The 27,456-nt window shown below is 35.2% G+C and overlaps 1 pseudogene; it reads right to left on the minus strand.

Moving 5' to 3' along the window:
• Window positions 1–7,621: 7,621 nt before the first annotated feature.
• Vmn2r116l-ps29 (vomeronasal 2, receptor 116 like, pseudogene 29) lies at window positions 7,622–26,781 on the minus strand (annotated as a pseudogene).
• Window positions 26,782–27,456: the final 675 nt, after the last annotated feature.

Genomic DNA, 27,456 nt, shown 5'->3' on the forward strand with positions numbered 1-27,456 from the left:
TCAAAAATGATTGTGGAACTAGATCTTGCTTTTCTGGTGCGTTTGGATATTCCATGTTTGTTTTGATGGGAGAATTGGGCTCCGATGGTGCCATGTAGTCTTGGTTTCTGTTGCTTGGGTTCCTGCGCTTGCCTCTCGCCATCAGATTATCTCTAGTGTTACTTTGTTCTGCTATTTCTGACAGTGGCTAGACTGTCCTATAAGCCTGTGTGTCAGGAGTGCTGTAGACCTGTTTTCCTCTCTTTCAGTCAGTTATGGGGACAGAGTGTTCTGCTTTCGGCGTGTGGTTTTTCCTCTCTACAGGTCTTCAGCTGTTCCTGTGGGCCTGTGTCTTGAGTTCACTAGGCAGCTTTCTTGCAGCAGAAAAGTTGGTCTTACCTGTGGTCCCAAGGCTCAAGTTTGCTCGTGGGGTGCTACCAACGGGCTCTCTGCAGCGGCAGCAACCAGGAAGACCTGTGCCGCCGTTTCCGGGAGCTTCAGTGCACCAAGTTTCCAGATGGTCTTTGGCTTTTTCCTCTGGCGTCCGAGATGTGTGTGCAGAGTGCAGTCTCTTCTGGTTTCCCAGGCTTGTCTGCCTCTCTGAAGGTTCAGCTCTCCCTCCCACGGGATTTGGGTGCAGAGAACTGTTTATCCGGTCTGTTTCCTTCTGGTTCTGGTGGTGTCTCAGGCACAGGGGTCCTGCCGCTCCTGGGCCCTCCCCCACGGGAGCCCAGAGGCCTTATACAGTTTCCTCTTGGGCCAGGGATGTGGGCAGGGGTGAGCAGTGTTGGTGGTCTCTTCCGCTCTGCAGCCTCAGGAGTGCCCACCTGACCAGGCGGTTGGGTCTCTCTCTCACGGGGACTGGTGGCAGAGAGCTGCTGCGGGCCGGGATCCAACTCTGAAGATAGAAAACATAGGAAAGAGATCAGGAGTCATAGATACAAGCATCACCAACAGAATACTAGAGATAAAAGAATGGATATCAGGGGCAGAAGAGTCCATAGAAAACATTGACACAAACATCAAAGGAAATGCAAAATGCAAAAGCGCCTAACACAAAACATACAGGAAATCCAGGACATAATGAGATCAAACCTAAGGATAATATACATGTATATATTATGGAAAGATATATATATATATATATATATATATATATATATATATATATATATATATATATATATATATGGAAAGATTCTCAAATTAAAGGGCCGGTCAATACTTTCAACAAAATTATAGAAGAAAATTTCCCTAACATAAAGTTAGAGATGCCCAGAAACATAAAAGAAGTCTACAGAACTCCAAATAGATTGGATCTCTCTTCACATAATAGACAAAACAGAAAATGCACAAAACAAAGAAAGAATAATAAAAGCAGTAGGAGTAACATGTGAAGTAAAATATAAAGGCAGAGCTATCAGAATTATACCAGATTTCTTAAGAGAGACTATGAAAGCCAGAAGATCCTGGGCAGATGTCATACAGACCCTAAGAGACCACAAATGTCCACACAGGCTACTAAATGTAGCCAAACTCTCAATTAACATAGATGGAGAAACTAAGATATTCTATGAAAAACCAAATTAACACAATAGCTTTCTACAAATCCAGCCCTACAAAGGATTATCAATGGAAAACTCCAACACAAGGAGGGAAACTACACACAAGAAAAGTCAAGAAATAATCTTCTTGCAGCAAACTTAAAAGAAGAGAGGCACATAAACATAATTCCAACTCTAAGAAAAAATAAAAGGAAAAATTATCAGATTCCTTAATATCTCTTAACATCAATAGACTCAATTCCTCAATAAATAGACATATACTAAGAGACTGGATATATAAAGAGGACCCAGCATACAGGAAACATACTTCATTGACAAAAACAGACATTACCTCAGAGAAAATGCATGAGAAACAAATTTACAAGCAAATGGCCCCCAAAAAACTAGCAGGAATAGTCATTATAATGGTCAATAAGATCAACTTTTAACCACAACTTATCAAAAAAGATAGACGGACACTTAATAATCATCAAAGGAGAAATCTGCTAAGATGAACTCACTGCCCAGAATATCTATGCACCAAATGTAATGGCACCTACATTCATAAAGGAAACCTTAATAAAGCTTAAAGCATACATTACCCCTCACAAAATAATAGTGAGAGACTTTACCACCCAAGTCTCAGCAATGGACAGATCGTGGAAACGAAAACTTAACAGAGACATAGAGAAACTAACAGAAGTTATAAACTAAATGAGTTTAACAGATATTTACAGAACATTTAATCCTACAACAAAAGAATATACCTATTTCATGGCAGCTCATGGTATCTTCTTCAAAACTGACAATATAATCAGTCACAAAACAGGACTCAACAGAAAAAAGAGGATTGAAATAATCCCATGCATGCAATCAGAACATCATGGATAAAGGCAGATTTCAATAACAAAAAAAAAATGACAGAAATCCCACCCACATACACATGGATATTGAACATTGCTATACTCAAAGAAAACTGGTCAAGGAGAAATAAAGAAAGAAATTAAAGACTTCCTAGAATTTAGTGAAAATGAAGGTACAACATACCCAAAATTATGAGACAACATGAAAGCAGTGCTAAGAGGAAATCTCATAGCTCTGAGTGTCTCAAAAGTGAAACTGGAGAGAACATATACTAGTAGCTCAACAGAACACCTAAAATCTCTAGTACAAAAAGAAGTGGATATACCCAAGAGGAGTTCAAGGCAGGAAATAATCAAACTCAGGCCTGAAATCAACTAAGTGTAAACAAAAAGAACTATACAAAGAATCAACAAATCCAGGATCTGGTTCTTTGAGAAAATCAACAAGATAGACAAACCTTTAACTAGACTAACAAGAGGACACAAAAAGAGTATCTAAATTAACAAAATCAGAAAGGAAAAGGGGGACATAACAACAGAATCTGAGGAAATTGAAGAGAAATCATCAGAACCTACTACAAAAGCTTATAGTAACCAAAACTGGAAAATCTGGATTAAATGGACAATTTTGTGGATAGATACAGGGTACCAAAGTTAAATTAGGATCAGGAAAACCATCTAAACAGTTCATAACTCCTAATGAAATAGAAGCAGGCATTAAAATTCTCCTAACCAAAGAAAAAAGCCCAGGACCAGATGATTTAGTGGAGAATTCTATAAGACCTTCATAGTAGGCATAATACCAATATTGTCCAGACTATTACACAAAATGAAGTCACAATTATGCTTATACCAAATCCACACAAAGACCCAACAAAGAAAGAGAACTTCAAATTAATCTCCCTTATGAATATCTACACAAAAGTTACCAGCATAATTCTTACATATCAAATCAAATAACACATCAAAGTGATCATCCATTATGGTCAACTAAGCTTCATCCCAGGTATGCAGGGACGGTTCAATCTACAGGAAAGTATCAATATAATCCACTATATAAACAAATTTAAAAAAATGTTCATCTCATTAGATGCTGAGAAAGCATTTGACAGAATTCAATACCCCTTCATATTAAAAGTCATGGAAAGTTCAGGAATTGAAGACTCATACCTAAACATAGTAAAAGCAATAAAGAAAACACTACTAGCCAACATCAAAATAAGTGGAGAGAAACTTGAACAATCCTACTAAAATAAGGGTCTAGACAAGGCTGTTCATTTTCCCCCTACTTATTCAATACAGTGCTTGAGGGCCTAGCCAGAGCAATCAGACAACAAAAGGCAGTAAAATGTATATAAATTGGAAAGAAAGACACAAACATATCACTACTTGCTGATGATATGAGAGTATAGTTAAAGTACAAAAAATGTTCCACCAGACAACTACTAAGCCTGATAAACAACTTCAGCAAAGTTGCTGGATATAAAGTTAAATCAAACAAAACATTCTACTCAAAAGAAAAACAAGCTGAGAAAGAAATTAAGGATACAACACCATTCATAATAGTCACAAAAGCATAAAATACATTATTGTGACTCTACCCAAGCAAGAGAAAATCAGTATGAGAACTTCAATTCTCTGAATAAAGAAATTGAAGAAGATCTTAGAAGATGGAAAGATCTCCATACTCATGGATTGGCAGGATTAATATAGTAAAAACGGCCATCTTGCCAATAGCAATCTAGATATTCAATGCAATCCCCATCAAAATTTCAACTCAGTTCTTTTTTTTTCATCTTTATTAACTTGGGTATTTCTTATTTACATTTCGATTGTTATTCCCTTTCCCGGTTTCCAGGCCAACATCGCCCTAACCCCTCCCCCTCCCCTCAGTTCTTCACAGAGTTAGAAAAGCAGTTTTCAAATTCTTTTGGAATAGCAGATAACCCAGGATCGCAAAAACTGTCTTCAACCATAAAACTCCTGGTTTAGTCACCATCTCTGACCTCAAGCTGTATTACTAAGTAATCATGATAAAAATTTTGTGGCATTGATACAGAGACAGGCAGGAAGATCAATGGAATAGAATTGAAGACCCACAAATGAACTCACATAACTATGGTCACTTGATCATTTACAAAGGAGCTAAAACCATACAGTGAAAAACGATAACATTTTCAACAAATGGTGTTGGTTCAACTGGAGATGAACATGTAGAAGCTATTAAATGGAGGATAAACATTCTACAATTTTAAGGCCCAAAGTAACTGGATAATAGGATACCAAGTTAAGATGCTTAAATATTACTTGGAAAGGGAAACTAAATAGACATCTGATGTGGATGACAAGAGGAAATTGGGGAGGAGAGAAGGTGAGAAGGGAATTGGGATGAAGATCATATGAAGGGAGAAGGGGGATGAGAGGGGCTTGGGAGTTAGATGGAAGTCGGTGGGGACAGAGTGAGAATGGAGTTTCAGTAATGACTAGCTCAAGGCTTCTCAGGGAAAAGGATATGGGGAGTCTTTGTTAAGAGCCTCAATTAGATTCATACCAGTGGGTAATATCGAGACTAAAATGGCCACCTCCTGTAACCAAGTAGGATTTCCAGAGGAAGTAGGGAGACCAATCCATCCTTAAAACATTTTCAAACAACCAGAACCCCCAGACCTCCCAGGTAGTAAACCACCATCCCAAGAAAACACAGGGTTAGACCTATGGCTCCATCTGCAAATGTAGAAGAGGACAGCATTGTCAGGCAACAATGGGAGGAGAGGCCCTTAGTCAAGGCCAGATTCACCAGTGTAGGGAAATTATCAGGGTGGGGAGGTGGGAGGGAGTGGATGAGTGGGTGAGGGTGCCCCCTCATAGAATCAGGGTCTGGTGTGATAGTGAATTCCTGGAGGGGAAACTGGGAAAGGGGATAACATTTACAATATAAATTAAAAATGCAATCTCAGAAAAGAGAAAAAAGAAACTATCAAACAAAACCTGTCTACCTCCTCTTGGTCTTTCTTGCAATATGTGTGGGAGAAAGCTGGAGCACAATAACCAACCAATTATTCCCACAACTTAAGACCAATTCAATGTGAGAGGGCCAAACTGTCACACTACGGATGATACACTAAAAGATAAGTGTCTACTTAGAGGCCTCACCCAACAGTGAATGGAGGTTGATGTAGAGATCCATAGACAAGCATCAGGCAGAGGCTAGCACATCTTTTTGAAGAGTAGCAAATGAAAGTGAGGAAATAATAAGGGTCAAGGGCATCATAAGAAGACCCAGAGAGTTAACTAATCTAGGACCATGGCATCTCACAGAGCCTGGGTAACCAAACATGGAACATGGAGGAGGTGGACCTAGACCACCTACACATTTGAAACAAATGGGAAACTTGGTGGTCATATGGTTCCATTAACAAATGAAATAGCAGCTGTCTCAGTCTTTACTCCCTGCCTTTGGATGGTGTCCAAAGGGGGCTCCCCTTCTCTGAGGAGAAAGAAAGATATCAATTTGGGGAAGGATTCATAAATGTAGGACAGGGTAGAGAGGAGCATGGGACTGTGCTCAGGATATAAAGTGAATGAAACATAGATAATTAAAAATATTCTTTTTTCTTTGCCCTCCCCCCAATAAGGAAACATATCACATAGTCTTATATATTTGCTCAGCTTTTGTTCTTCAGGTTTGAGTTTTCATTTTTATGTGCTAAATGATATAATAACTTAGCTGAAATTATTTGCTCAGAAATATGTTGTGTCAAGTGGCTTCAGTTAAAAATAACTATAGTTAAGGATTGTACTGAATGTTTAAATCTAATATACTTGTTTATTACTCATTTACTTTTAAAATAAAAGATCTATTTTGTGTGGTACACAAACACATGCAATATATCTATATCTCTATCTATCTATCTATCTATCTATCTATCTATCTATCTATCTATCTATCTATCTGGATTGTGTGTAGCATGTGAAGGCTGAAGAGAGATGAGTGTACAAGCCAGAAGAGAGTGTCTGCTGATTTTGAGGGACTGTGAATTACAGATAACTCAGTGCTACCATGTCTGTGCTACCAAATTAATCTAGGCTCTCTTGAAAATTAGTCAGTTCTCTTAACATCTAGGCCATCTTATAGGCCTTAATAAAGTTTATTTTTAAGGCCCAAATATACTTACCACAGTTGTTGATCTAAATAGTAATGTGTTATTGTGAAAACCTCCATTGATCATCAACAGATAGAAAGCTACAATTTAACATCTCTTGGTATTCATTTGTTTTGTCCTTTTAGGTTTCCCCTGCTTTAGTAAAATTTAAGACATTTACTCTTCTTTGGAAACAGTCTATCTATAGGTAGCAAAAGTTAAGTTCCAAAATATTTCAGAAAAGAAAATGACTGAGAAATGTGTCAGGTTCTTCATTTGGTAAATATTAAGATAGGAAGAATATGTTTTATTTAATTCTTGGATCCTTCTTGATTACCTTTGGCTCAGGGGAAGATGACATATCTAAGAGCTTCTCTGTAGCATATAAAAACATGATATAGTAGTATATTTAAGACATGATTTGTATCTTGGACTATTTTTAGATGGAAGTTAATGTGATCAGAATGTATTTTATTAAATTCCTAAACAAAATTAAAGATATTAAAAATTCCAAAACTGACGTAGATGTGTATAATTACCTGAATATTTACTTTATTGCTCATTAGATGCAAGTTGAGTTATTCTGGGTAATTAACTGCTGTTTACTAAAGGAAACATTGAATATGCTAGAGCTCTAGTCCTCTGTAGAATTATAGAAGAGTGGAAAATGTTATATATATATATATATATATATATATATATGTATATATATACACACACACACATATATATGTATATATAAAACCAATATATATTATGGAATGCAACAATGATACATGATTTCTCTGGATATGATAGAATAGAATATTCATAAAACTAAGAGCTAATTCCAGTGAATTGAACAATTAACTCAAAGAAAAGGATTAGAGGAAGCCAGTTTTAGAGATGAAGCAATTTTTGATCCAACGGTTTTTATTCATGAGAACTGAGGTTTGGGTCAAATATTAGAATTTTAATAAGAAGCTTATTTTTAAAAACAAAAAATGGTGCATTGAAACAAATCTTGCTACTTAACCTCATATTTTATGATTAGAACCAGCTATGTGGTCTTCCTATGGAAAATACTAATTAAATTCAATGAGAAATTTAAACATTAGCATTTGTGCCTAAACTTGTGAAAAGAGTTGTTTTTAGGTGTTAACAAAATAATGTAGCATTTTGGAGCAAAGATGCAGAGAAATAGTCCTGCAGTGGAGGTCAAGATGCAGAATACCTTCACAATGACTAAGGCCTTGCCACTGGTGCTATGGTAGACAGGAAGGAAAGTGAGCCAGACACTACAGAACACCAGCATGCTAAATGTCAGGAACTTGGCTTCATTGAATGTATCAGGAAGATTCCTGGCTAAGAATGCTACAGTGAAACTTGCCAGTGCAATAGAACCCAAGTATCCTAGGACACAATAGAAGGCAATAACTGAAACTTTGTTGCAAACAATCAAAATATGGCCATGTTCAATATGCCCATTACTATCAACATATGGTGGATAAGTTCCCAGCCAGATTCCACAAATGATCAGTTGGATCATGGTGCATCTGGGAATGATCAAGGCTGATGTTCCTGATGTCATCAGCCATCTCATCCTTTTACTAGGAAGAGTAAACTTGAAGGCCAGTATGACAGTAATTGTTTTTTATAAGACAGTAGAGACAGCAACAGTAAACACAACTGCAAATATGGTCTGATGCATGATGCATGTGACCATATGTTGTTTTCCAATGAACAGAAGAGAACAAAGAAAACAACAGATGAGTGAGATGAGCAGGCAGTAGCTGAGAGCTCGGATATTGGCCTTGACAATGGGAGTGTCTTGGTTTCTTAAAAAGATACCAAATACAACAGCTGTGAGAGCCCAAAAGCCTAGTGCCAAGCACACCAGAGTCATTCCTATGGGGTCTTCAAAAGACAGGAATGTCACAAATTTGGAGAGACAGTGAGTTCCTTCTGAGTTGGCATATTGATTATCTAGACATTTGATACAATAGTCCACGTCTGGTACAGAAAGAAAGTTATATCATCAGGATTCACATTACTCTATTATTCAAAGATTTATCTATACATTAGGAATTTAATATATCTTATCAATGAATCAAACTGAATTAGCCAAATTGACCTTCCCCATGAAAGTAATTTAAATGTGGTTGCTCATAACAATTAATCTTGATATTAGATTTCTATGAACTCATTTATGATTAAGCAAACATAATTCTTTATCATTTTTACATAATCAGAGTTGAAAGAAAATTGTAGGTAATATGAAAGAAAATTTTGGCTATGATAAGAAAATAAATTGCAATGTATAATTCACAGATGCCCATATGTATAATTCATATTGCTCTAGACTGCATACTGTGCTTACATGTATGTTATCATCAGGCTATCAATCAAAAGATAGAACTCAAATATCAATGTATTCATGGGGTTCCTTAGATATACATGACAATTTAATATTTTGTATTATTTTTTTTTCTAATCAAGCCAAAGAAAACAGAGGAGTTTTAAAGAAATTATCAGCCAAGTATACACATTAAAATATTACCTTGTTTTTATATTTGACTGTACGGATTTTGACACTGCACAGTATTTACCACTATTAATATTATCTTTGATATTTGACAGTCAGTGATCTCAAAGGTATGATATTTATTAAGCAACATAAGATAACTTTCCATCTTTCAAGAAGATATATATGTCACTTAATACTAAATGGGAGAGTGATGTCCTTTCCACTGGTATCATTATTATTTTCACCATAATATTGTCAAGTTTCTTTCAATCTCATTTTCTTAAATAATCAGACTGAAAGTGATGATATCTTTCCATCTAAGAGGGTACATTCTGCTGCCGTTATTTCTGTCCTCTCATAATGTTCAAAATGGTCTCATCTAAACTACCAGAATAATTATTTTAAAATTAACAAAATTTTCTACTTTTATATCCTTATTAAATATAGTAAATTCAATATGTTTTTAAAATTCTCCTTATATACCCCAAAAGTGAGCAAATCTTAAAACATTTCATAGTAGAATCTTCATGTTCAACAAACATTAAGAAAATAAATGTTTACTCTTCATTTGTTCTTGATATTAATGCCATAATTTCATCTGATTATCTAAGAGTTTATTAAATTTTATATAATATGCCACAAAATGCTATATTTGCTTGTATTGCCTATAATACATGTAGTAGTTTTCTCTATCCAGAATAATTCACATTACATTGCAAATTTTCTGTATCTGAATTTTACCATTCTCCATATTTTCCACATTTAAACCATTTCTCTTAGTTATACACTGTCCAGAAATTTAAATAAAATTCTATGTTTATATATTTCTATGGTCTCTGAATCACTTAGAAGGTATTACCATTCATTGGTGCTTAATATATTGAAGTAAACATTACTTTCACGATTTTCATTGAATCCCTGCCCCAATGAAGATACTACAACCTATTTAATCCTAATTGTAGATGTACACATTGCTCTCCTAAAATTATAACAAAAGCATTAATTCAGACTCATGCATGGTGGCTTCTGAATGTAAAGTTAAACTAGAGATTAACTTAAAATACAACCTGAGTTATACTCAGCATCATCTATCACAGGACACCTTACAAAACTCTTTATTCCTCAAAAAAGATACAGCATTTCTGAGAATCAACACACTATCACATAGCCCTTGACTTCAAAAACAAGGGTATACAATTCCACTGTTTTTGGGATGAGAAAAATTAAACTCTCTTGCCAAGTTCTAAGGATAAACGGCATAGTTTAGTACTCTAAAGGAGTTTCCAGGATAATTATTATGTGCAATGGTTCTAGATAATGTCAAATTGTATGGGAAACAAAGAAGTGTGTGTTGTTTCAAGGAGCAATATTAATCCTTTCATTTAATGATGACAATAAACATTTAAGTTTCCATAGAAAATTCCTTGTGAATTTTGCAACGATAGGAGAAGTTAGTCAATCCAGTGAAGAGTTTTAATGAATTCATTCTTACCTGTCATATTGGAAATCTCATTCCCTGGGCAGGGGGTACAATCAAAGCAACAGACAGCCTTTCCCTCTTTTAGATTTTTCTAAATCCTGGACTACAAAGTGTACTGCATATTGAGGGTACAGTCTGAGAAAAAAAAACACATGGATTAACAATACAGAGTTTTAGTTATTGTGTAGGACTTACAAGAATTTAGAACATGATGCTATTGTAAGACCTTCTTTTACAGACAAATATTAAATAAAAATGTATTTCAATAATACTTGTGATATTTACTCTGAATTTATTCTGATTTATGTGTTATTAAATGTATATTACATATATGTATGTACACATAGATGCACACACGTTTGGGTATAAAACAGTTTGAAAAAATAACAAATCAAAAAAGAAAACAGGAATATGGAGAGTTAATGAACAAATTTCTATGTGAAAAATCATATTCAATGTGGAAGAACAATGCTATCAAAAGATTAAAATTCTTACATATAGAGTACTGTGTAATATCTGTGGCCCAGTTTACCATTTTGTCTGACATAAGCAAATGTTGAGGATGTGTGAAGTATTTGAAAAACTTTCCTATTTTCATCTTAATTCCAAAAGTTTGTAAAAAATCTCCAGTATAGAAAATATCATAATCCACATTCAAGTTTCTTTCTGATTCAGGTTCACTAGGGCCCCAACTGGATTTACAAACTGGATGTTCTTCAGGGAAGAGAGGACCTAAAACACAATTATTATTTTAGTTTAACTATACATATCCATTAAGACAGAAAATATGAACTGTAGATTTCCATTGGGTTTTAATTGTCTACAAACTATAACTTTATTAAGCATATTCACTTTTTAAGAGTAACAAAAATTCATGTAAACATTGCAAAGTTTAGAAATTCCCATTAGTCACTAGAGTGAGTACACTAAAACATGTACAGTGAATGATATGCTTGGAGAGTACTGCAGATTTCTTCACCACTTTCTGTCATTAGTGGTATCTTACAGCAGAAATAATTGAAGTCTCAATTCTTCAAAAGTGGAAGTATTACTTGATTTTATTTAGGAACAATTTGACATATTGGTAAACAATAGTTTGACAACTTGAACAAACATGTAGACGCTTTGTCCTATTTAATTAGAAAATAAAAATAATATAGTGCAGGAAACTATTTCTTTTAAAAAAAGAGTTCCTAAAGAAGCCTGAAAGTTATTCCTTTTTCAGCTGTTAAATGCATAAAATTTCTATATAGTCATCATATTCTGTACAAAATTTTTGCATCTATTGTCAAATGGTGACTTTAGTGCCAGTTTTGTAAGAATAATAATTGATAGTACCAATGTAGTTTGTATTATAAACCAAGAAGGAGTAAAGTAATCACCACATTAGTGGAAAATATTCCTAGATAGTTGGTTATAGAGTTTATTGTTCACATCAATGAACTCACTTCAATGATTCTACATTGAGCAGCATATTATTTAAGTTGTTCTTACTTTCTATTATTCAGCATCTTTACTAAAGGCTATTTCTTTCTCTTCTGAATAGCCATGAACCATTTCTGTCCCAGATAGCTATCAGTGAATGATATATCTTTAAAAAGGGCCATGCTGTCTTTGGGTGTCTATTTAAATAAAGATACATTACCTGCAAAGAATCAAACTCCAGTTCTTTCTCAACATTACTTGACAGTATATTTGCTTTCTGCAGAATTAACTCATGGAGTGGATGGGCCACAGCATACACAGCATTGTATAGGTTATAATTTGTTTCACTCATGGTCATTTCGAACTGGTTGTTAGATCACCATTTCAGTAGCATTTTTCTTGAACATTTTTTCAGTTTCTTACAATTAGATGATGGCCAAAAACAATTAAAATTCAACCACCATAATTTAGCAAGAGAAATAGTGTTACTGTAATTTAAAGGGTGCACTGATGCACTGCCTGTATAAATTCTTTAAAACCAGATATCTCAGAATAATGATGTGAAAAGCTGAGGGTACCGTGGAAAGAGTTGAAGTGGAATTCTCCATTACTTATAATTACATCCCACTGTGAGGTAACAATCCAGATTCTCCGAATGTCTACAAACGGCCCTAGACTAAAGATTACTTGTAGAGGAGAATCTTTGTCTCCATAAATTATAACAACTTTTCATGAAGACATCATAATCTCATTATAATATGTATCAGCCATTGCGAAGAATAGTTTTATGTCATATGTGATAACAGTCACAAAGGCTAAACAGATGTCACATGTTTGCATTTCTCCTCTCAATTCAGAGGCAAATTGAAGTCCTGAGTCATCATCTGAAATCATCAGTCCTCCCCAGTTCCAGCTGAAATAAATCACCAAAGACACCATGCCAATAGCTATAGACATATCCTTGATAGCCATCTGGTACACATAAGGAAATTGTTTATAGCTATTGAGAAGAGGGTGAAATGGCCCATAGTAAAGCTAAAGTACATTAAAATGAATAAATAAAACATTCAATCTTGAAGAAGAAATACACACATCTTAATTTAATACCTATGTATGTTTAACAACATCTAGAAGTGTTGGAAAGTGCAAATTATTCATCTCATTATTAAAATACAAATCATTGTGGTTTTCTTAAATAGTAGAAATGAACTTATTCTTCTAGTAAAACATTTTATATTCCCACTGCTTCTTTCCTCTATTTTCAATAAAGTTCGGATATATACACTATAAAGTGTATGAATGCTTATGCTTTGAATTCTATGGATCAAATAACACATAAATTCAAACTCTGCCTTCCAGTCTGCTAAAGCACTAAGAAAACCAGCATTAAAGTAGGTAATACTTCATTAAACCCAAACTACCCAACCTCACCTCAGGAGTTCTAGAGATGTAGAGGAATGGTCGAAGTATGGCAGTTGGTAGCCACGTAGGTCCTGTAAATACAATTAAGTATCTTCTCTGGTTTCTACAGTCGAAGTTAGGAAAATAATCACCTCTTCTTGAGGATAAACCAACCAGTCAATAAGTTACATTCAACTTTAACCAATAGAGAAAAATTGGGTAAAACCTGAGGGTTCCTATTGATTTCTTCAATAGCAAAATAAAGAGATAAAATCAAGTGTATGCTCTTAGCTGTCAACCTAAAGCAAATCACAATATTCATTAAAGGTTATGCTATAAATGTGATAATCTCAAATCACTCTGAATGCAAATTATGCTCTGCATCATCTCTCTACATATTTATATTTCTGTGGTGAAACAAATTCTGTTACTGTACTGTATAAGAATGGAAAGATTTTAAAAATGGCTTTGTGTTGACTTTACAAAAGTGACATTTTGTCATCTGGAATTTTCCTAAAGTTTTCTTTTGCTATCTGTGAACATGATGAGTAGATTATAGAACATAAGGCAGCTTTTGCCTAACTTCTTGTCTAGTATTATCATACTCTTGGAATTCTTGTGTTTAACGTATGTGGAAAGTGAAGGAGATATACTGTCTCCTGAATGCATGGTGCTTCATTCCACATAAATGAAGTGCCTTAAGCCATAAAATTGTTGTAAGTATGAGAAATGGGAAATAAGATCTTTTTTTCAACATCTCATAGAAGTTTATGTATTCATAGATAATGCAAGAATAATAAAAATCCTTCTTTCATTTCTTCCACTTTTCTCCTTTTTTATGCACTTCTGAGTATAGGATCTGGGGGAACGTGGGAATATATAAAGTGTATTGTTATTAATGTGCTCCATCCACTCATTTAACTGGATTTCATATCTCTGATCCTAGGTCAATGATTGCTGATTTCTGAATAGTGTACCTTTGTTCTTATGAAATATTTTAGCATTTGATTTCTTTGTTTTTATTTAAGATATTTTACAAGGATATATTTTATATAATATTATTGTACAAAGTATCTTCATATTCTTATTTTAAATGATTTTATATTTCAGTCATTTTTAGTAAAGCTTTTATTTGGCATTCGTTCCAGCCTTTCTTTTTTGAATGATTATTGTATAGCTTATACACATAACTAGGCACAGTTATAAGGATGTGTAATTGGTATCAAATTGACTAAACTAATTATATTATCTATATTTTACACACACACACACACACACACACACACACACACACACATATATATATATATATATATATATATATATATATATATATATATTATAGTTTTCTGCTTAGTTCCTTGCCATTTTGTGAGAGGGAAGGATGTGTGTTATCTTTTTACTTTGAGTTCTTGAATCGAGCTATTCATTTAGACTATTAATGTTGCTGTTTTCTGCAAAGTTTCAATTTTCAATAATTTGCTCATTGTTTTAAAAGCTGGTTTGGAATGTTTTTTCCTTGTAATTTTATCCTCATGTTCTGTGAAAACTTCCAATTCATTATGTTTTAAATGATAATATCTATTTCTAACGTATGGACTAATTTTAATTATAAAATTTAGTCTCAATCCTTTTCCTCTATTCCCTGTGTTACTCCAGTTTAACCCTTTCATGTCACTTCACTTTTAATTTCTATATATTAATAAATTTGCAACCTTCACAGATGCATGCATGTGGGATATATAAAAACCATCAAATTTTTACACATATATATGTATATGACAGAGAGAGAGAGAGAGGGAGAGAGAGAGAGAGAGAGAGAGAGAGAGAGAGAGAGAGAGAGAGAGAGATGAGGTTGTTTTTATACATATATGGTTCCAAGGCAGACCTTCCTTTCTGCATTTGACTACCAATGATGAAATTATAGAACTAATAGATGGCAGAAGAGGGAAGGTCTATTTTCCTTAATTTTTTTAGGTTTTTCACTCATTAGAAAACCTTGGTCCTGTGGAAGTTACCATATCTGATACCATTTTGGAAATGCAAATTGGGCATGGATCATTTAAACAAAAGAAAGCCACATAGTTGAATGATTTTGGAATATGAATAATATTGGAGAATTGTGGTAAGGGTGTGAAGGTTTTCTGGTTACAATACATTAAATTCTCAAGCAATGAAAGAAAAGTTTTTAAAATAGCACAAGCTGTGTACCTGTGTGAAAAATCATTCATTAATGCAGTGATCATGAGACATCCATGAGGCAACACGTCTGAATAATTCTTTAGATTTTAGTTAAAAGGAAAAAAGAACTCTAATGTGATGTGGCTCTACAAATCTTCCATACAATAACAGAGGAAACAAAAACACTATACAATTACCTCCTAGACTTTTCATTCTACACTTTACAAACTGGTTAAAAGTTGAAGTAAAGTTATGTTAACTGCCAATAGATGAATGATGGAAAAGTATGGTAGAGGCCCAAGAAGATAATTATTTCCCTACTCAGAACAATACAGTCATGTCAACTGGAAAACAATGTATAGAATATTGGTTTAAATAGATGTACAAGTCATAGACAGAAGCACAGTTGTCATGTTTTCTAACAGTAAAAGTTGAAATAAAAAGGTAGTTGATGAAAAAGCAGTGGGGATTTCCCTGAGACAAGATATGGAAAAAAGGAATTGTAAAACAGAAACATAGAATCACAGTTAATCAAATCTCAGTACTAATATACAAATCCTGAAGTGACATTTTTTCAAGACAGAAACTTAACTCAGGATTGCAAATGTATTGCCTATTTTCATATAGATTTTATGAATGAAGAAAATATACATAGGGAATTATAGTAATAAAATGTAGTTTTCCTTATCATATTTGATATTAAATTATGGAATGATGTATTTTGTTTTTTTTTACAAAAATATCATTGAATTTAATTTGTGTTGGTCATATACTGTTGACATGAAGCCTAGCCTTAAGTATATTTAGTTAACCAGAGAGATTCCATTGGAGAAAATTTATTTTTTTCTTTACAAGTAATGTCAATTGGACATATCTTCTTGGTTAAAGATTGTTCCAGAGCAGAGAGGCATAAGTGTACACAGATTCCTACACCTAAAATGGAAAGTTTGCTTTGAAGATAAGATCCCACTGTGGCAATGTGTGCTCTTCATGCTTTTACATACTGAGCCATCTCCTAAGCCATTGGTTACAGGACATTTTAAGAACAAAATGGCCAGCATTTCATTCAATGTTTTATGGGCTTCATGACTCTTTGTATTACTTAAGGTACTTCCCAGAACCTTCAGTAAATTTTAAGCTGATTCTGACCATTGTATGTGAGGGTGGTGTGCTATGGGAAGTAGGTCACCATCAGGAGTGATGAGGTTTTAGACCTGTGCCATTTAGAGACAGCTAGAACATGCAGGATAAGGAATAGGCCACAACTTAGACTCAAAATTTGCAATTTTTTAAAAAGACTTCTACTACTTGCTGGACCTGAGATAAAGGGGTTATTCTCTTCCTTTTATTCTTTGAAAATTTTAGGTCAATGAAAGTCATTTTGACCATAGTCCAGCCTCGTTCCTCACAATCACTTACTCCTTTGTACACTTTTTTTTTCTTGGTACCTAAACCAGTTCCCCCACACATTGTTGCTCTTTTTTTATTATTATTAACTTGAGTATTTCTTATATACATTTCGAGTGTTATTCCCTTTCCCGGTTTCCGGGCAAACATCCCCCTCCCCCCTCCCCTTCTTTATGGGTGTTCCCCTCCCCATCCTCCCCCCATTGCCGCCCTCCCCCCAACAATCTAGTTCACTGGGGGTTCAGTCTTAGCAGGACCCAGGGCTTCCCCTTCCACTGGTGCTCTTACTAGGATATTCATTGCTACCTATGAGGTCAGAGTCCTCGGTCAGTCCATGTATAGTCTTTAGGTAGTGGCTTAGTCCCTGGAAGCTCTGGTTGCTTGGCATTGTTGTACATATGGGGTCTCAAGCCCCTTCAAGCTCTTCCAGTTTTTCTCTGATTCCTACAGCGGGTTTACAGTGGTTTGCTGCTGGCATTCGCCTCTGTATTTGCTGTATTATGGCTGTGTCTCTCAGAAGAGATCTACATCCGGCTCCTGTCGGCCTGCGCTTCTTTGCTTCATCTATCTTGTCTAATTGGGTGGCTGTATATGTGTGGGCCACATGTGGGGCAGGCTCTGAATGGGTGTTCCGTCTGTGTCTGTTTTAATCTTTGCCTTCTATTCCCTGCCACGGGTATTCTTATTCCCCTTTTAAAGAAGGAGTGAAGCATTCACATTTTGATCATCCGTCTTGAGTTTCATTTGTTCTAGGCATCTAGGGTAATTCAAGCATTTGGGCTAATAGCCACTTATCAATGAGTGCATGCCATGTGTGTTTTTCTGTGATTGGGTTACCTCACTCAGGATGATATTTTCCAGTTCCAACCATTTGTCTATGAATTCCATAAAGTCATTGTTTTTGATAGCTGAGATCACCACATTTGCAAAGTAAATTTTGTACACTACCATGAGATTTATTCAGAAAATCTTTAGTCGATCAATTTATTGGGTATTCTGTATTTAACTTCATTTGCTGGAGACCAATTATAAATTCCATCTCTTGTGTTGTATTATTTAATGGTGTATTTGATGGCTTATTAATTTTATGTTTTAACTTCCTTCCAGAAATGGGACCAAATCATGTAGAAAACATTTGATAAGATTGCTTTATCTGTAGATCTCTGCTATATCCCTCTGAACTTTTGGTCAATTCTAGCCGTAATGAACAAGTGGTACTGCAGAATGCTGGTTTACTTTGTCCTACAAAGGTATTATTCTTCCCAAAAGCTTCTTGATGTTTTCTGTCACAATTTCATATAACAGTTTTCTTTATCAAGTTAGATAAAGCACAGGGAGCTTGACAATGATGGTGAATGTAAATCTGCCAGTATACCAAATACCCTCAAAGTTCCCGTAGCTTTTTTATATAGAAAGACAGACTGTTGGAAGAATTTGTCATAAACATTGTGAGGACTTCTCTGTAGCATTATAATACAGGGCAGCTCTCACAATTTTACTATATTCCTTGTCCTTTACAACAGTTCGTTCCTTTAGACTTACTTCCATGTTCTTTTTTTTTAATAACTTTTTTTTTATTTCTATATTTTTTTATTAACTTGAGTATTTCTTATATACATTTCGAGTGTTATTCCCTTTCCCGGTATCCGGGCAAACATCCCCCTCCCCCCTCCCCTTCCTTATGGGTGTTCCCCTCCCAACCCTCCCCCCATTGCTGCCCTCCCCCCACCAGTCTAGTTCACTGGGGGTTCAGTCTTAGCAGGACCCAGGGTTTCCCCTTCCACTGGTGCTCTTACTAGGATATGCATTGCTACCTATGAGGTCAGAGTCCAGGGTCAGTCCATGTATAGTCTTTGGGTAGGGGCTTAGTCCCTGGAAGCTCTGGCTGCTTGGCATTGTTGTACATATGGGGTCTCGAGCCCCTTCAAGCTCTTCCAGTTCTTTCTCTGATTCCTTCAACGGGGGTCCTATTCTCAGTTCAGTGGTTTGCTGCTGGCATTCGCCTCTGTATTTGCTGTATTCTGGCTGTGTCTCTTAGGAGCGATCTACATCCGGCTCCTGTCGGTCTGCACTTCTTTGCTTCATCCATCTTGTCTAATTGGGTGGCTATATATGTATGGGCCACATATGGGGCAGACTCTGAATGGGTGTTCCTTCAGTCTCTGTTTTAATCTTTGCCTCTCTCTTCCCTGCCAAGGGTATTCTTGTTCCCCTTTTAAAGAAGGAGTGAAGCATTCACATTTTGATCATCCGTCTTGAGTTTCATTTGCTCTAGGCATCTAGGGTAATTCAAGCATTTGGGCTAATAGCCACTTATCAATGAGTGCATACCATGTATGTCTTTCTGTGATTGGGTTAGCTCACTCAGGATGATGTTGTCCAGTTCCAACCATTTGCCTACGAATTTCACAAAGTCGTTGTTTTTGATAGCTGAGTAATATTCCATTGTGTAGATGTACCACATTTTCTGTATCCATTCCTTTGTTGAAGGGCATCTGGGTTCTTTCCAGCTTCTGGCTATTATAAATAAGGCTGCAATGAACATAGTGGAGCACGTGTCTTTTTTATATGTTGGGGCATCTTTTGGGTATATGCCCAAGAGAGGTATAGCTGGATCCTCAGGCAGTTCAATGTCCAATTTTCTGAGGAACCTCCAGACTGATTTCCAGAATGGTTGTACCAGTTTGCAATCCCACCAACAATGGAGGAGTGTTCCTCTTCCTCCACATCCTCGCCAGCATCTGTTGTCCCCTGAGTTTTTGATCTTAGCCATTCTCACTGGTGTGAGGTGAAATCTCAGGGTTGTTTTGATTTGCATTTCCCTTATGACTAAAGATGTTGAACATTTCTTTAGGTGTTTCTCAGCCATTTGGCATTCCTCAGCTGTGAATTCTTTGTTTAGCTCTGAACCCCATTTTTTAATAGGGTTATTTGTTTCCCTGAAGTCTAACTTCTTAAGTTCTTTGTATATTTTGGATATAAGGCCTCTATCTGTTGTAGGATTGGTAAAGATCTTTTCCCAATCTGTTGGTTGCCGTTTTGTCCTAACCACCGTGTCCTTTGCCTTACAGAAGCTTTGTAGTTTTATGAGATCCCATTTGTCGATTCTTGATCTTAGAGCGTAAGCCATTGGTGTTTTGTTTAGGAAATTTTTTCCAGTGCCCATGTGTTCCAGATGCTTCCCTAGTTTTTCTTCTATTAGTTTGAGTGTGTCTGGTTTGATGTGGAGGTCCTTGATCCACTTGGACTTGAGCTTTGTACAGGGTGATAAGCATGGATCGATCTGCATTCTTCTACATGTTGACCTCCAGTTGAACCAGCACCATTTGCTGAAAAATGCTATCTTTTTTCCATTTGATGGTTTTGGCTCCTTTGTCAAAAATCAAGTGACCATAGGTGTGTGGGTTCATTTCTGGGTCTTCAATTCTATTCCATTGGTCTATCTGTCTGTCTCTGTACCAATACCATGCAGTTTTTATCACTATTGCTCTGTAATACTGCTTGAGTTCAGGGATAGTGATTCCCCCTGAAGTCCTTTTATTGTTGAGGATAGCTTTAGCTATCCTGGGTTTTTTGTTATTCCAGATGAATTTGCAAATTCTTCTGTCTAACTCTTTGAAGAATTGGATTGATATTTTGATGGGGATTGCATTGAATCTGAAGATTGCTTTTGGTAAAATGGCCATTTTTACTATATTAATCCTGCCAATCCATGAGCATGGGAGATCTTTCCATCTTCTGAGGTCTTCTTCAATTTCCTTCTTCAGTGTCTTGTAGTTCTTATTGTACAGATCTTTTACTTGCTTGGTTAAAGTCACACCGAGGTACTTTTTTATTATTTGGGTCTATTACGAAGGGTGTCTTTTCCCTAATTTCTTTCTCGGCTTGTTTCTCTTTTGTGTAGAGGAAGGCTACTGATTTATTTGAGTTAATTTTATACCCAGCCACTTTGCTGAAGTTGTTTATCAGCTTTAGTAGTTCTCTGGTGGAACTTTTGGGATCACTTAAATACACTATCATATCATCTGCAAACAGTGATATTTTGACTTCTTCTTTTCCGATCTGTATCCCCTTGACCTCCTTTTGTTGTCTGATTGCTCTGGCTAGAACTTCAAGAACTATATTGAATAAGTAGGGAGAGAGTGGGCAGCCTTGTCTAGTCCCTGATTTTAGTGGGATTGCTTCGAGTTTCTCTCCATTTAGTTTAATGTTAGCAACTGGTTTGCTGTATATGGCTTTTACTATGTTCAGGTATGGGCCTTGAATTCCTATTCTCCCCAGGACTTTTATCATGAAGGGGTGTTGAATTTTGTCAAATGCTTTCTCAGCGTCTAATGAAATGATCATGTGTTTTTTTTCTTTCAGTTTGTTTATATAATGGATCACGTTGATCGTTTTCCGTATATTAAACCATCCCTGCATGCCTGGGATGAAGCCTACTTGGTCTTGGTGGATGATTGTTTTGATGTGCTCTTGGATTCGGTTTGCCAGAATTTTGTTGAGTATTTTTGCATCGATATTCATAAGGGAAATTGGTCTGAAGTTCTCTTTCTTTGTTGTGTCTTTGTGTGGTTTAGGTATAAGAGTAATTGTGGCTTCGTAGAAGGTATTCGGTAGTGATCCATCTGTTTCAATTTTGTGGAATAGTTTGGATAATATTGGTATGAGGTCTTCTATGAAGGTTTGGTAGAATTCTGCACTAAACCTGTCTGGACCTGGGCTCTTTTTGGTTGGGAGACCTTTAATGACTGCTTCTATTTCCTTAGGAGTTATGGGGTTGTTTAACTGGTTTATCTGTTTCTGATTTAACTTCGGTACCTGGTATCTGTCTAGGAAATTATCCATTTCCTGAAGATTTTCAAGTTTTGTTGAATATAGGTTTTTATAGTAAGATCTGATGATTTTTTGAATTTCCTCTGAATCTGTTGTTATGTCTCCCTTTTCATTTCTGATTTTCTTAATTTGGACGCACTCTCTGTGTCCTCTCGTTAGTCTGGCTAAGGGTTTATCTATCTTGTTGATTTTCTCAAAGAACCAACTTTTGGTTCTGTTGATTCTTTCTATGGTCCTTTTTGTTTCTACTTGGTTGATTTCCGCTCTGAGTTTGATTATTTCCTGCCTTCTACTCCTCCTGGGTGTATGTGCTTCTTTTTGTTCTAGAGCTTTTAGGTGTGCTGTCAAGCTGCTGACATATGCTCTTTCCTGTTTCTTTCTGCAGGCACTCAGCGCTATGAGTTTTCCTCTTAGCACAGCTTTCATTGTGTCCCATAAGTTTGGGTATGTTGTACCTTCATTTTCATTAAATTCTAAATATGAACAAATACTCGGTTGATGGATTATTTAATAAAACATTTCCTACTGACATGAGAAAGAAACATCCTGAACCATGAACCCATAGCAAACACTGGGCTTACAATGATAACTTGGAGAATCACTTTGAATTTCATTGTGGTCTGATCTGAACAGTTGTGAGGTTACCTTAGTTTCCACAGAAAATAATTCAATAAAGTAAAAAATAATAAACGTCTAATACAGAATGCAAAAATTACATCCATTTATACCAACTATTTTTGTACTGATCAAGGCCTGTCACAAAAGGATAATTTGGAGAGAGTAATTTAATTTTTTGACAATCCCTATTCATTCAGAGACACTACAATTATATATCCTAGAGTTTTTCAATGGAGCTTTTCTACACTTTTTAAGCTCTGCTTAATTAAGTTGCTTTGATATAATCTGTTCATTTCTACCCAGAAATAAGGAAGAACATCGCCCTGCTGAACTTTTTTAACTACCATAGTTCGTGAGTCCCCTAGTGTTAGCGATTGACTCACCATTTATTTTCAGTTATTGGTTCCTATCTGGTCAAATGATCTCCTTCTCTAGCATACTATTTTTCAGGAGGGAAATATAAAATCTGTTTTACTTACTTTTTATGGCTATGAAGACAACATGATTGAAGCAACTCACAAACCAAAGCATTTAATTGTGGACTTACTTAGAGATAAATAGTTTTAGATCATGAATATCATGGTTAGGAGCATGGCATCAAACATATATACAGGTTCTTAAAGAAATAGCTAAGGCTTGCATTTGTCCAAAAGTAGGAAGCAAGAAAAAGGAGTCTGGGCCTGATTTATGCTGTTTAAACTCAAATTTCTCCCCTCACAGAAGTAACAGTGATACCTTACACCTCCATGCTCTACAAAGTCATAAACAAAGTTATAAACTATTTAATTGCTGATTTAAAAGGTCTTCTTATTTCCAGCAGTTCAGGTGTTTCCATATTTCTTGATTTCTTTAGTTTGTTTTAACAGACTATGCTAAAAGCTCCCACCTGGCTGTTTGTGGCCACCAATATTTACTTTTTATTTATGTTGCTGTTGTTGTTTTGCTGCTGCTGCTGATGATGATTTTTTTATTCTTTTTTTCTTTCTTTTTTTTTGCATTTCCCCTTCTAAGTGGTCTTATGGCATGGAATTTACTATCTCTTCCTCATTCTTTCATTTATCTCATTTATTTGCAAGATATAGGCTAAGATAGATGATTTCAGCAATTTCTTTTATTGAAATTCTTCAAATACATAAACAATTTCATGATTCAGTGCCATCTTAGACCTACATGATTCTGTAGCTAAAAATAACATGGACCATGACAACCTCAGCTGCTCCTGTCACACAATTTTGACCATTATGCACTAATCTCAAAGAATACACTTCTAAACTATTTTCCAGAAGTTTCTGTATTTATGTAATAGGCCCAACTAATCAATCACACATATCATGTCAAACCAGAGAGATGGAGACTGCGACCCTGGCGTTTTTCCCCAAAAGCTCTACTTGTTCTGATGAATAGCATTAGTTACATGTCTTATTAACTAAACCAATAATCATGTAATGGTTGCTATACCACAAAGGCATATATTTTCACCCACTGTCCAATCAAGGACAGGTGTAATAGAATTTCCTGACACTTCATTAGGCTTCTAAGACTAGGTTGCATGCCTTCCTAACATAGAAAGGACCACAGACTCACTCTTCTGCAACTCTTTTTATTACATTGATTCCTTGTTGTGATGGCAATTGTTATGTGATTTACTTTTTTTCTGGGAATATAGAAAACATGCATATACATCTAAGATATAACACCCATAACAGACTAAAGTATGGATAACACAAAGTTCTAATTGGTAAACAAATGAGTTCTTTAGGGGCTCTCTACAGAAACGTAGGTGAGGAGTTTACTTTCAAAACAGTATATTATCTTTTATGAGATAAATAAAAACTTATCAGTGAAATAAATCCAGCAATCCTATATTTAATTAATATAAATTTATATTAAAAACAAAATAAATAAATGATCCGGATTATTGATTTCCAGTACACATAAGACCATTGTGGTAATATTAATCTTTTTTTGATAACAAGTATTAAACTTATAAAGAATACATTTGCAAAAAGGCAATGACAGAAATATACATACAAAATTTTTGTTTTGTTTTGCAATATTAAACTCTCATTGATTAGGAGAAAAAAACATTTCTTTGGGACTTATTTTGTGCCTTATAACTTTGTAATCCTGAATAGATTTATTACACATAAATTTTTCAGTGCCCTTCTTAAAGATTATGACACTGTTTGGAACATCAGTTGACAAGGATCGATGTTTAATAAAGGCATGACTTATAAATATCCTCAACTGGACTCTCAGAAAGACCAATTTTTTTCTCTAATGTCCAGGATGTCACATGTTTTTGAGTGATAGAATACTTATAAGCCTCATCACTGATGAAAATTTTATGTTTAAACTGTGCTTCACAATTTCTTGAATCATTCTTATTTATGGCTGATATTGAATTGATATAACATTTCCTCAACATTCCATATCACTATGTATACTATTTTATGAATTTAATCAATATAATAATATGACCCACTTCCCCATAATTTTTCATTCTTCAATATTCTTAAGGGTGCTTTTGTTTTATAAAACAGCAATTGAGAATTTTAAGGTACTTCACCATTCTTCATTTCCTCTGAGAATATTCTTTCATTTATTCTACAGTTTCCAGAATCCTACTCAATTCTGAATTTCTTTCCTTGGTATATTATTAGAGAACAAACCCAACTATGTCTCAGACTATATGTCCACTGACAACTAGAGGAGCATATAATAATGTCTTATGTTGAGGAGTTACCATTACCAATGTTACAGTGTAATTTGTGACAATTCTATTGTCATGTTCCAGAATACATTGCCAGAATTATCCAATTCATATTTTAAATACAATATACTCATTAATAAAATATTATGAAGAAACATAAAAATCTGAGTGTAATTTATGCACATCCACATAGTATACAACTTTCTGTATTTAGCATAATTTGGAAAGAGAAGTAAACATGTAATAGATATAGCTAAAAATTAGACAGGGCTCTTCCTTTCTTGCTCGCCTGTTCTCTTGCTCCGACCCTCTTCCCCCTTCGTCCCTTTTGTCCCCATTTCCTTCCCCTCTTCTCTACACATGCTCATGGCCAGCATCAACGCCTCTTCTCTATTTCTTTACTCCTCTACTCTTCTACTGTTCTCTTCTCTTTCTCTTCTCTTCTCTTTCCTTCTCTTCTCTTCTCTTCTCTTCTCTTCTCTTCTCTTCTTCTCCCCCCTCTCTCTCTTTCACTACTACTCTCTTAACTCCCCTCCCCATGTCCTGAATAAACTATCCTATACTACAAAAAATTAAGACAGATGTAAAGGATATATGACAATTTGACATCAGTCAATGACCTCGGTGTTGGGAATTTGACAAAATTGTAAACTTCTTACATCTCTCTTACATGTAAGCTGGTATCACAAGCAAGAATTTTATTCTGATGTTTGAAGGGAGAATGAGGATGTCATTGCTTGCAGTGGTATCCCCTATTCTAAGAGAGAAACAACAGTTCTACTGAAATTCTTGAAGTGGCTGATTCTTGAATTTGTAACCTGGAATCCTAAATTCTGTCATTAACACACAAAAAATATGGCTGTGCTATGTAATACAGCAGAGGGAAAAAGAAAGCACAAAATTCTCATAATGAATAAATATTTTGTTCCTATCCTCAACTTCATCTGCAAAATTCATGCATCAGAAGAGAAATAGCATGTAGATTATTTGCTCAAATCCAAAGTATCATTTCAAGACATTTAGCCATAGGCTAGGCTGAATTCACCATTGTTCTATGCTGAAGAATTCAGCCTTCTTTTCTGATAGATGAAATACTAATAGAGCACAGAAACATTGTTTACTTCATCATCTACAAAATGAATAAATGTTGTGTTTGAGGATGTGTTTATAGGAGAAAGCATAACACTAGAAATAGGAAATGTCACTAAAAGTGGGTGTCATTCCTGGACCATGTTAAAACATACATCTATTTCAGGATTTTATTTGAAAAATGTGAATTTAGGAGGATAAACAATGAAATATCCTATACTCCTTTAGAAACAGCAAAATCATCAGTAAGACAAAAATAATTACTTAGATCTTAGGTAGGGAAGGAGAATGAAACAGATCAAAGACTGAAAGATCAGTGGTCTAAATCTTAATAGCTACATTACATATGTTTCACATAATTAATTAATAAAAAGTAAATAAATGAAAGAAGCACTTACTGCTTGTCTAGATTTCCACTAAAGTGATCATTCTTCACATGTTCCATGTTTAGCATAAATGGAAAAAAATCAACTTCCTTATCTCCATCCTCATTATTCTTGTCTTTTATTCTCAAAAAGCACTTGGGGTCATTCAAAGTGCAGAAAAGCAAGGAAGCCTTTAAAACCAAGAATACAAAATCAAGGAAGACATGTCTATCATGTCACCCAAACCATGAGCCTTAGCAAATGTTTAACATGATGAAATGCCATGGATGGATGTTACATGTATGTACCCAATTGTCTCTCTTTTTATTACTGTACTTTCACCTAGAGAATATACCGATGACTGTTAACACTTTTTTTTTCAGACTGTTTTTCTTTCCTGGAGGATTTGTAAGTGTTATCTTGCCTGGGGATCTGCATCTGAGTAAGAGTTGATAATTTTGCTTACTGTTATTCTTCTCCTCAGTTTAGCTCACTATTCTACCTATGTCAGTGGAGATTGAAATCCCAGACATGACTCTCTTTTGGCAAATATTCTGAAATGCATAGTTTACTAAGCTACTTCTCTGATCTCCATTTGAATTAGATGACTCGGTTTGCTTCATTCAAAAGTGGGCTTAAGGTGGAACTGAGGAATGGAAAATACATGCCATTCTTTTTTAAGTCTTACAAGTAATACTTAGATGGATGATCAATACAGACAGTAGTAACCTCCCATATTTGCTGTTCAGAAACAAGAGAACATCAACTATGTGCCTCACACACATTGCAGTACCTGTTAAAAACACAGAATTATCTCAAATATTTTGTATTGAATAAAGAACCAATTTGAATAATTCTGAAAACAAAATGACCATCAGTATCTCAGTAAGATCATGGAAACTCATGTTCT

This window comes from Rattus norvegicus, chromosome 1, assembly GCF_021556685.1.
Source record: "Rattus norvegicus strain SHRSP/BbbUtx chromosome 1, alternate assembly SHRSP_T2T, whole genome shotgun sequence".
NCBI lineage: Eukaryota > Metazoa > Chordata > Mammalia > Rodentia > Muridae > Rattus > Rattus norvegicus.